Below are 13,111 nucleotides of genomic sequence, written 5' to 3'. Positions count from 1 at the left end.
CAAAAAAGGAGATGCATAACAATCATCCTCTACAAAGTCATTACCTTAACCGCAAGGAGGGATGCGGAAGGTGGGGCTAGTGTAACGAGGTAGTCATACCCAACAAATATCCAGACAAACGCCGTTATAAAGAGATTTAACATATATCTATTGATTGGTAATGATTAATTATGATTAAGTGCCCGTTTGGATGGGCTTATGGCTTTTGACTTATAAGCCAAAAGTCATAAGTTAGGAATTCTAGCTTATGATTTTTGGCTTATTTTTGTTGTTTTGGCTTAAAAACAAGTGCTTAAAAATACTTTTTTATTTTACCCAAACACTCCAAAAGTGCTTAAAAGCTATTTTGGCTTAAAAGCACCTAAAATAAGCCAATCCAAACAGGCTCTAAGTGAAAAAAGTGAAAAACGATGTCATGGTTTCATTGATTTGGAAACTATATAAACACCGAATGCGAATACTTGTAACATAAAGCTACTTGTAAATCTGTTTGCTTTTTTACTCTACTTCTTATCTAGAATCTCTGTTTTGTTTCAGTTCCTAATATTTTCTTGGGAAAAAAACAAAAAAGAACAGAACTTTACTCCCTCTATTCTAAAATAATTGAATTGTTGGGGTGTGGTACACTCGTTAAGAAATCTATTAATGACATTAATTGAAGAGTCATTTAACTAAATTACTCTATGTCTTTCCCCTAATTTTTCTTAAATGTTGAAATAGTGAATATTGGGATGTGGAAAAATTACATCCTCCGTTCGAAAAGAGTGTACACTTAGCCTTTTATTTTTTGGTTTAGGTCCACTTACTTTATTTTTCAAGATTTACCCTTATCAAGTGTTAAAGAGACCAAATCCTAACCTATTTAAGGGAGGAAAAACAATAAAGCAACAAATGAAGGAATCTCTAAGGGAAAGAAAATGCACATTTGACTAACAGTGGACTGTAGTGAATTAAGGGGTATGGATTGTTGACTAAAGTTTAAGCTTTTGTATGTCTTTATGCAGGAATAATAACCAATCAATACAGATCCATCAGATTGCAAATATGATACAACAAATAGCACATGGAATTGCAAATGAAGCACAACTTGGAGCAGAACAAATGGTTAATCAAATAGCTATTCAAGCACAACAATTGGGAAACCAATTCGATGTACCAAATCCGTTTGGCGAGCAAGGAATAGAAATCCAAAATCCAGATCACTGTGGGGCTTGCAAGTCTGGTGGGGGACTGATGTGTGAACATGACTGTATATTTCGAGGTTTAGTTCCAAATGATCAACATGAAACTTTTGGTATAGTTTCTCGGATTTATAGGAGAAAACAGTTAATTCGGTGGCTAGAGGAATATGAAGGGCATGAACAGAAAAGACAACTACTGGAAAATCGGCTTTACGAGGCAAGGATAAATACTGCAGATCGTATGAGAGGATGTGCAGGAGTAATAAGGATACAAGAGGCCGAAATACAACAAATCATAGCTCATCTACTTTCCTAACATATAGCTCATCACATGTGCCAAGAAGAAAATCATATCTTTTACCTTCATCTATTTGAAGATAGATATTAGAAAAAGAGTGTGAATAATGGAGTGAGTGGAAACAAAAGAGGCAGGACTATTTTATTCTAATTTTGGGGTGCGAGAGCAAAATTAGGAGCATGAGGGATATGCTGAGTATTTTTGAAAATCTAAAAAGATTCATCGGAATTGCCTATCTATCACATGCTTTCTAGATTGCTTATCGGTACAATAACTCATGGCTCATGTCACCCCCGTGAACTTCCTCTTTTTTGTCAAAAATTCAAAATTTAGTAATATTTGCAAATAATTGCTCAATATATTAGTGAGATTAAACTTTTTGTTAAATATTACTAGTATTTTAAATAAATAATGTTTTATCATCGAAGTTGTAAAAACAAATTAAGGCTGCAAAATGTTCTTAAATTTTTCTAAATCACCAAAATATGTGCATATTGCATCAACAGCTCAGGAGTATGTTTTTCTCGCGCATGTCTAAGAATGTATGTTCAGTATAGAACAAAAGAAATATATTTATTTATATATAGTAGGTTGATAGAGATTTTTTGCTTCAAAGTGACGCATGTTGATTTTTTTTTTTTTTTGCAATTTTTTTGCAATTTTTTTTTTTTGCAATTTTTTGCAATGATTGTTGTTATAATACTTCAAGTTAACAAAATGGCAGCCATGTGTTTGTAATACACTACCTTGGTTCTTGTTGTCAAACACATTATTGAAAAATATAAAAATTTGAGTAAATTCAATACTATGTCCTAAAAATCAGGAAATTTTTTATTGATAAAAATCTAGTAACTTGAAACAAAACTAACAACCTTGGAAAGGAAAAAGGAATTAACTGTTTTTAATTTAAGAAATTCCTATAAAAGAGGAAATACGTTCCCAAAGGAATCAAATTATCTTTCATTCCTAAATTTTACTTAAACATATAAATTGAAAAGGAAAATATCTTTTCAGTAAGGAATTAAATTGTCTTCAATGTAAAAAGGTGTTCTAACAATTGATAACTTAAATATAAAACAAGTATATTAACTGTAATTATAATTTTCTCTAACATTGTATATATTTTCAAAAAGTAATGAGTCGATCAACATTTTACTTTATGACGCCGTGCTTTCATCATATGCCTTTTATTCACTACAGGTAAATGTTGCTCTGGATGCCTTTTATTCACTATAGGCAAATGTTTGTGTTGTTTTATGTTTTTTTAGGAAGCAAATGTTTGTGTTGTTTTCTCCTTTGGTTCCACTCTTCCATCTAATGATAGAGCATATATGAAAGAAATAGCACTACATAAAAGAATCGGAAATTCTGTAGTTAAACAGCAAAATTTGTCCTTAATCCTAGTAAGCAACAAATTAGTAACGACGGATTATCAAAAAAAATTGTTAGCCACGAGGGATTTAGCTACAGATTGCCACGAAGTTCGTAGCTAATTTAACTTTCTTTTGTAGTGTAATTTGAATTTAAGAGAAGAAGAAAACAGTGTGTGAATGGATTAGAGCTGATACAATGCATAACGATCATCCTCTATAAAGTCATTTCTTTAACAGCAAGGAAGGAGATGCATAACAATCATCCTCTATAAAGCCATAACCTTAACCGCAAGGAGGGGATGCGGAAGGCGCATAACGAGGTAGTCGTACCCAACAAATATTCAGACAAACGCTGTTATAAAGAGATTTGGCATATAGCTATTGACTGGTAATGATTAATTATGATTAAGTGAAAAAAGTGAAAAACGATGGCATGGGTTTCATTGATTTGGAAACTATATAAACACCGAATGCGAACACTGCAATTTGAAGCCAATGTTATCCACTTGGAGCAAACGAACACACTACAATTATTTGTATATTCATGAAGACTGAGGAAAAGAGAAATTGCTCACCACAACAAGCCCCTTTATATTGATTCAAAAAACTGAGTCCCTAGAAATCTAAGTCTAGCCAGAGATGGATATAATAAGAAAAGCTAAAAATAAAAGAAGAATGCAGATTGCAGAGGACAAAGACAACAGTATATTTTGCTACCTAACTTCTATACAACCACGAGTCTCTTTCTTTCTTGATAACCGTGGTGTCCAGACCAGCTTACGTGCAACTTTTGTATTGCTGAATAGCTTCACATCAAGATAGGTAGAAACACTATCTACCTTTCATCTGAGGGCATTCACAAAAGCTAGCAAGGAGTCAACATCCCTCTTCTCCGACGGGTACTTAATGGGCTATAAAGAATGCCTAGGAAAGAAGAGTATTGTAGGGAAGCTGCCAAGCTGCAATTCTTGTTGTGCAAAAGCTTTCTGCTCACCATCTGCCTTGAACTTCGCTACTTTCACACCGGAACTCGCCAACTTCTCTGCCAATTCAACATAGGATCCTTCCATTGCCTATATAAATTCAGAAGAAAGGACATTAAGATACATATGTGAAACTACTAAAACTTCAACAAATAGCCATAATTTCAAAAGTACAGTATATTCAGTGCTAAGAACTACAAAGGTTGAACCCGTCAAATTTAAATCTTGGATCACCTTCAGAGGAGAAAAAAGAAGTTGTTGATGAGAAGATAAATTACCTCGCAAAAGCGGCACCAAGGTGCATAAAGAACAAGCCAAGGGTCTCTTCTATTTTCCAACTTCAATAGATTCTCAATTGCAGGCCTACTCAAGTTTACAATGTCCGTGGTGTCGAAATATCAGCAACAGCAGCACTACCGTTTGCATGGGCAGCACCATTTCCATTACCGTTCACACTTTCATCCTTAATGTTTCCCTTATGTAAACCACACTCCTTGGCCTTGGCGTCCTCCCACCACCACCTTCCTTCTCGCTCGTGTTGGCCAGGTAGGACAGCCCTCGTACAAGGTTCGCATCCAATAGAAACGTAACCTTGTGAATGCAATGCGTTCACCGGAACGTTCATGGCTCGAAGGAAATTCCAAATTGCCGTCCACATTAGCAACTGGATTCCACTTTACCAAGCTGCCTGCTCCACCGTCCAATCCCTCGAAAGTGGGGTCCGCCTGAACAACGGGAATTCCAGAGCGGATCCCAGGGGATTGATCTTTAAGTTGCCCGGTAATCCAGGCCCGTAAACCTTTGAGAGCTCTCCTCAAGGGCCTAACTTTCCTTATGCGGCAGCAGTATTGGTGGCCATCTTCATAGAAAGAGAAGAGGCCCTTGCTCCTTACTAAGGCCTGAACTTCAACAGCATCAGGGAACATATATTCGATGTGAATGCCATAATGCTTTTCCACTGCGTCAAATAATTGGTAGGTTTCTGGATTTAATCGACCAGTATCAAGGCTGAATACTCTAAATGGACGACCAGTTAAACGACCATACTCTAATAAAGCAACATCTTCAGCACCACTGCAAAATAAGGATATTATTTAGTATCATAGAGAGAGAGAGAGAGAGAGAGAGAAGAACCAATCTAGAAAGTCATTTGAGTGAGACCTCTTAAAGGAAATCCAATATCAGGACTCAACATCCAAAATGACCAAAAAACGAAATAGCATGATGACCTCTAAAATCATCATGCATTTGCCAGCACACAAAGCTTTAACTGATTATTGATTTGGTAAAATTAACAAGTTGCAATGCAGCATGAGTTCTCTTTAGTGAGAAACATATCAATGAAACTAGTTGGCCATGTTCATATACACATTTAGGAGTACTCTGCTTCTAAAAGTTCTATGCAATAAAAACTATACCTTTTTTTATGAAGTAAAAGAATATAACCAAAATTTTGTATGCTACAACGCTTAAATTCATTCACTTCAAGCATGCATAACAGTCGAATATATTCCTGAAGCAATGTAATTCATCAATAAAAGTGCTCAGAACATTCAAATTTTATAGCAACCAAAATCGGTAACTAAGAGATTATTTAGTAGACATTTAGAACCAGGCCATTTCTCTTCACCAAAAATCTTGAATATTGGAGTTTCCAGATTGTTATTTCGGTTTCAATACTAAACTTCTACTGCTCACTCATCATACTTCTATGGGCTTTTATCATTCCTCATTTCCAATTATAAGTAGCTACTACTCCTCTTTTACATTAATTTCCCAAATTAAAGTGGTTTTACACATCCATAGGTATTCTATTTGACAATTATTTGGCCAAAGAACAATCAATTGGAGGCTAAATTACTTTGGATACAAAATAGTACAAGCATCTTCAGCATAAAAAATCAGCACAATACAGCCGAATAATCAAGAGAAGAACAATATAAACACTTCAACTTGGCATCATTTGGCAAGTAAACACCCCAACTTTGAGAATGCACGTCTAGACACCTCAATTTGGTTTAAGATGGCCCTGTAAACACTCCAACTTTGAAAATGCACATCTAGACAACTTGAACTTAGCTGTGTCTAGATGTGCATTTTCAAAGTTGAGGTGTTTACAGGGCCAACTTAAACCAAGTTGAGGCGTATAGCTGTGCATTCTCAAAGTTACGGAGTTTACTTATTCTCAAAGTTACGGAGTTTACTTGTCAGTTGAGGTCAAGTTAAGTTGTTTATCTATGTGTCATGCCCAATATAAATACAGAATGTGAAACCAAAAAGTATACCTGAAAGAAATGGCAAATATACCTGAAAGAAATGGCAATATCATTTCCAAATTTCTCAAGAGCCTTATCCATTATATACAAAGGGGAAGCATTTGTTAACTTCTTTGCCAATTTCTCAAAATCCTCTGCCTCTGCTTTCTCTTCCATCTCTACACCCCCAAAAAATATTCCAGTCATTTCCAAATTTCCATTACAACATAGGGATAATTTCAATAATATACAACCAAGCATAAAATATTACATCCACGTAGCCATATTTTTAATTTACATCCGCATAGCCTTTTTTTTTTTTTTGCAACAGTGTTTATACACACGATATACAACATTATACACTTACTGTAGACAATGTATCAACCTTGTATAAAAGTGTATAATAATAATATATAAAAGGGTCATTTCGGTTAATATTAGAAATATGGACCGTTTCGGATAAATATTTTCTCTAAACAGACATAGAGTGTTATTTTCCCTTTCTTAAAATATATCTAGTATTAAGGATAATTTTAATAATACACAATCCACGTAGCCATATTTTTAATCTACATCCGCATAGCCAGGGGCGGATCCACCCTTTAGGGTGGGGGTGGCATGGCACCCCTAGATTAATAATAGTTTTATATACTTATGTTGTAATTTGCTTAAATTAGGTTAAATATTTGATCCTGCTACCCCCAGTCTTAAATTAGACAAAGGAGCCACGGCTGGTAGACACAAGTTTGAATCTATCTTGAATATTTTTCGACTCCCGTTTTTCTTTGTGCATTTTAATTTCTTTGTACCAGTAATTCCCTTTTCGGCTCTCCCAATTTTCTATTTATCTTTTTATTATTTATATTGCCTTTCCTCTTTTATATTATTTTATCTGTGATCTCTAGCGAGAACACACAAATAGAAACTTCAAAATCCCTTAAATTAAGCATTTCTCTTAATCTCAAATCTGTGAGTATTTAAATCGAAAAACTTGGGTCTCAATGGGAATTTTGGATTGAGATCAAAATTCAATTTTTTTTTTTTTTATAATTTCTTTTGTTTATTACTCCCTCCGCCCATGTTTACTTGTCTTTATTTGACTTGGAAAACTCTTACTAAGCAATAAATAAAATGAAAAATAAATTGGAGTACTTAATAATAAGGGTAAAATAGGTGTAAAATGATAAATTATGTCTTGGTTTTTCAAACTATATAACTTACAAGTAAAAGTGGACATATATTTTTAGTATAATGGACAAATAAAAATGGACGGAGGGAGTGTATTATAAAAATTTATGCTATTCTACAATTGTTAAATTAAATTTAAATCACTTTACTACTTAAATTATGATAAAAATTTCGTAAGCACTAGTTAGAAAAAACATGAAATTTATGATTTATTTTTTAGAACTTGTAGTTTCCCTAATTTTACATTTACTTATGGGGTGTATTTACCTATTGAAGAGTTTTTCGATTATTTTTCTTATTTTGATTGGTGTAATTCTCTTATTGAAGATGTTATTTTACTTGTGCAAATTCATTTTTTAATATACATAAGAGATGCAAGTCCCTTGGTGAAAATGTTGATTTTACTTCTGTTGTTAATGGGTATGCTTCCTTGTTTAAGATGCTAATTATGTTCGTTTCTTGATTTTTGAGATGTAATTTCATATTTACAAATAAAAAAAGCCTATTAAGTTGACCCGAATAAACTAAAAAGAGATGGACCCGACCCAAATACACATCCTAACAAGATGTATGTTGAAGAAAATTGTGGCACCCACCACCTTCAAATCCTAAATCCGCCTCTGCGCATAGCCAACTTTTTTTTTTTTGCAACAGTGTTTATACACACAATATACAACAATATACACTTACTGTAGACAATGTATCAGCCTTGTATAAAAGTGTATAATAATGTATAAAAGGGTCATTTCGGATAAATATTTTCTCCAAATAGACATAGAGTGTTATTTTCCCTCAGCAGTAAATCACACAAATTCAGACAAATTACTAAAATTTAATTAACTCACCCGGAGCAATGATAGTTGTTGCTAATGGAACTAATGGCTTCATAGCAAAACGCCTTTGAGTAAAATTCACTGCTTTCAGTGGAATTTGAGGCCCATCCATAGTCTGTATAATACCCATTTGAGACACTGTAAAAAAATAAAATAAAAAATCAGTAAAGTGCAAATATTGAAACTTTGAGGGGGGTGTGTGGATTAGTACATTTAGCCCCTAAGTTATTGGTACATTCTCTTCTTTGGTCCTTGTGATATATGACTCAAGATATTTACCCTTCAATTAATTAAAAAGTGTGTTTTGGGTCCCTCTACGTAGATCAGTGTTTTAAAAGGCGCGGCCGTAAGGCGAGGCGTTTTACATATGCCTCGCCCAAGCGTAAGCCCTGAGGCATTGGGCGTAATCCCCATGGGTACTTAATTTTTAATATTTTCTAAATTAATGAAATAAAAATATAAGTAAAAAATATATTAAAATTATATAAATCAAAAAGAATTGGTATAAAAATGTATATATTTATTATTAACATGCTAACATATGCATGAACTATTAAAAAAATCTTGAAAAAGTGAATGTAAAGATGCATTACACAATAACATGACTATGATGAAACATAATTAGAGTTGACAAAATGATACTCTATCCTAATAATTCAAAGATAAAATTGACAATAATATAAAGTTATTATTTTAAAACCTAAAACTAGATACAAATCAATACTCATTATAATACAAATAGTCAGAGTAGAGTCTTCAAAACATTATCTAAACTAGAGTGATATCAAAATAAATTTTAAAACTAAAAACTATCTTGAAAAAGATAAATTGAAGAATGCTAAGAAAATCTTGAAGAAAATAAAGCATAAAGAAGGAAAAAGATAGTAAGAATTAGAGGACAAAACTATTTGCTTTGTAGTTTACTTTGCATACAAAGGTGTAAAGTGTATATGTTATTCCGTAAACAACAATGAGAAAAGCTTATGAAATTAGGATAAACGATTAGAAAAAACTTTTGACTTTTTGAGATATTTAGTTTGAGAATTTACTATGAGTTAATTACTGGATATTTAACTTCTTCTTTTTTTAAATATTAAGCAATTTTGGCTCAAATTTGTAAAAGTTCCCGGGGCTTACGCCCCAAATGAACGCCCCAAATGTTGGGGCTTACGCCTAGGCGAACGCCCCGAAGGTTGGGGCTTACGGCCCGCCTGTACGCTTCGGTGCATTTTTGGTACGCCTCGCCCCGGGGCCCGCCCCAAAAACGTCTTTTAAAACACTGATGTAGATAATAATTATAGTACATTTATGAATATTCACAAGTAAAAGAATCAAAAGCGCATAAATCAATTAATTGAAGGTTAAATGTGCTTACTCAAATATTACTAATAATTAAGGGACAAAAAAGGGTATAAATCCAAAAAAGGAAAAAAGAAAAACCGAACCCAGGTGATCAAATTCTATAATCTTGATCACATTTATAGTTTTAAGTGCAAAAATTGAAAATTTGAGAGAACAAAAAGTAATTGGTACCTTTGGGTTGTTGTTGTTGTTCATAAGAAGATGAAAAAAGAGAGCCATGAATTACAGTTGAAGAACTGAAAGCCAAAGCCATTTTCTCAAATTAGCAAACACAAAATATTTAATTTGAAGATTTTACAAACAAAAAATAGAGGATTTTGCTTTATGGGTTTTTGTTGAATTTGTCAAATTTTGCTAATGCTAATATTATGATTTTGCATAGTGCTTTTTTTTTTTTTATCTGATTTTATAAAAGACAAAAAAAGGACCTGAAGAAGGTGACTTCATTGTACCTGGACGTGCTTTTGGAATTTTATTTGGTCAAATATAAAGGGTTGTTTGATATGTAGGATAATCATAAATAGTCCTGCGATAAAAATTGACATAATACATAAATAGGTCCTTAAATTTAGCTTCAGTTGAAAAGTATGCTCTCCAACTTTGGGTGTGCATAAGTAGGCAACTTAACTTATATAAGGTTGAACACGTAAATACAAATGCTGACGTGACACATAAATTTTGGAGGTGTCTAGATAATCATTTTGTAAGTTGGAGTATTCAACTGACAAAGTGAAGACAAGTTGATGTGCCTAGTTGTGCACACTCAAAGTTGAAGGACATTACTTGTTAACTGAGGCCTAATTTGAGGGCCTATTTATGTATTATGCCATAAAAATTTAGTACAGACTTATTCTTTGTTTGGGATAAGTTAGAGCAGGATTAGAAATAGTACAGGAATAAATTATCACTAGCAAATGGTGTATAATAGTACCAGGATTAATTACCCCTAGATAAAGTAATAAAAATGATAAAAATACACTTGAGGTCCCTCAGAACCTTTTTCTACTACAAATAAGGTGGAGAGTAATTTTGTAGACAAACAGCTTCTTCTTAAAAATTGTACAATGCATGTTGCATAATGGTTGCATAATGGTTGTCCTTGTAATTTCCTAAATCTTAGGACACTTGGTCGTTTTGGTCATGCACTTGGTATATAAATTAGGCTTAATGCATATCCTTACTTTACGGACAAATTTTTTACACACCAAATCTTTTCTTAACTGTATTTATAATTTATAAAAATGGAGGGAAAAAATAATTTTTAAGACGAACTTGAGGATGTTAACAATTTTCATCCTTATAATTCTCATTCCGAATCTTTTTTTTTTCCACATTAAAGCAGGGTTAATTTCACAAAAGGTCATTGAGCTTATAGTATTAATAATACAGGAAAGTCGTCAAACTAATTTTTCTAATCATTAAATCATGCAACTTTCACTTATTTTTATAAAAAGTCGTTTTTGCCATTTTCTAATTAAAATTGGTTGGAAGTTCTTATTTTAATTAAAAAAAAAACTCTCATCCAAGTGAACTACACATGACTAGGCTCGACCTTCTAACGTTCTATAAATGAACTATTTAAAATAAAAATATCACAGTTTTCCTTTCACAAAAATATAAAAGTTCACTCTGTTGGATGGAAAATAGAGAGAAGAAATATGGAGGAAAATGAAAATTTTGAATTTTTTCCTATTTGCTTTTTTGGATGAAGCATTTCTCCCACATTGGTGGTGGAAAGAAAAGTTCATGTGCTTAAATATATAAGCATTCCTTCTAGTTGCTAAAGGGTTGAGAAGAACACAAGCCTTGCGCCGCCGTCGTCACTCGCTCGGCTTCGATTTTGGATAATTGATTGATTAATTTTTTTGGACCAAAATTTAATTTTTTAATTGTTTAATTATTAATTAATTATCCAAATCATGATCCGGGTTTTCGGATTAATTAGAATAACTTTTCTGGAAGGGTGTAAACCTTTCTGAACCAACGCTTCCATGGCTATATATAGCCTACTGATCTTCAGATATTCCTTACGAATTTTCTGATCATCTCCTCTCTTCTTTTTCTTGCACATTAAATTTTCGTGTGATCTACAGCCTTCGAGTGAGTTCGTTGTCACCGGAGTTTGGGAGTTTGCAGTACCGCTACAACTGTGAGTAAATCGTTCTATCCTGGGAAAATATATTCCACAACCTCGGGTACATTGAGAGAAATAATTTGTGTATTGCAGTAAGAGATTTAATTCTTATACATTTTTTATGCTTCTTCTAAAAATTTCAGATTTGTTTTTTTTTTACAGAAATTTTCAGTTAAGGTTTAAGATATTTTCGGATACGTAAAGAAAATAGACACTCTCTTTATCTAATGTAGAGGCAGAGAATTTTAATTAGTCACATACAAAGATTCAAAAAAAAAAAAAAAAAAAAAAAAAAAAAAAGGGATTGACCAGAAAAACGGAAAAGCGAAAGAAGAATCAAAGATATGGTCTCATATGGATATATAACAAGAACATAAACATGAAAGTCCTAGAGAATTTGATTTACAATTCTCTTCAAAACACGAGCATTCATAATTTTATTTATGGTTTTATTTAATCTGTACATTCAAAAACTTTAAATTTTCACATTCACTTAATTATCCAAATTTGAGATTCTTTAGTTCTTTGATTTTGACCTTCTGTGAAAATAATCCCAACACAATAGCATGATTCATTGTCATTATTGGAAATAAACTTATTAGTATTGCAGGGAATAAAGAAATTATATTTCCACTCTTTGTTCTTGTGGGTCCTTTTCCTTTTATTTATTCTTGTCTTATGTGAAATATACTTTCTCCTACATTAGTGTTTGAAAGAACTTTCTTCCTCTTTATATTGAATTGTGTATTATTGGGCAGAAAAGAGAGCCGAACCCAGTCCCGGCGTCTTGCACACATCAGAATTTGCCCCTCCAAACTTCTAGCTACTAGTGTAAGTGTTTGACCTTGTTTTGACATGTTTTATTCAAATCATTCATATATTCGATTAACTTGTTTTCTTATTTTGCTTGTTACTGATCAATATTGTTCTATTTTTACTCAAAGTCAATAAGTCATAAGCCTTTTAAATTTTTCTTTTAAATTCCTGTTCGTATCAAATGTTTTGGGTGATACAAGACTAAATTAATAGGACAACGGCTGAGCATTTACATACATCCCATATGTTACAAAATTTGAAGTAACATTTTCTCCACTAAGCGAACATACAAGGCTATATTACGGGCTCTTACGCTGAGATCTAGTTCCAAAGAACACTAGACTGTTGGAAAAATATAGCTATTTCAAAAAACTTATTTTGATGTGTATTGGGTTCTACTCTTAAAAATGGACTAGTGTCTTTGCGTCTTTGGTGGGGCAAACTTCACTGAGGATATTGAGTCCCCCAGGGGGTATATTTGAATTCGAAGCTCATGATAGGTCGAATTGACGAGCATTTTTAGAGAGAGACATTATCCACAGATGCAGTCACTATTGTTAAGAAGGCAGTGCCATAACACACTAGACACATTTCACATTGCATTAGGAAAGAAACATGAAAAGAGATACCATCACCTATGCTAATAAATTAATCTCAACTAGGTACAACTATGACAATCAATCTTTCA

The 13,111-nt window shown here is 33.0% G+C and overlaps 1 pseudogene; it reads right to left on the bottom strand.

Annotated features, from left to right (window-relative positions):
* Positions 1-3,694: 3,694 nt before the first annotated feature.
* Positions 3,695-9,726, bottom strand: LOC132037008 (5'-adenylylsulfate reductase 3, chloroplastic-like; annotated as a pseudogene).
* Between the last annotated feature and the right edge of the window lie 3,385 nt (positions 9,727-13,111).

The sequence above is a fragment of the Lycium ferocissimum genome, chromosome 11 (assembly GCF_029784015.1).
Source record: "Lycium ferocissimum isolate CSIRO_LF1 chromosome 11, AGI_CSIRO_Lferr_CH_V1, whole genome shotgun sequence".
In the NCBI taxonomy this organism is placed as follows: Eukaryota; Viridiplantae; Streptophyta; class Magnoliopsida; order Solanales; family Solanaceae; genus Lycium; species Lycium ferocissimum.
This window is presented reverse-complemented; position numbering and strand designations above follow the sequence as displayed.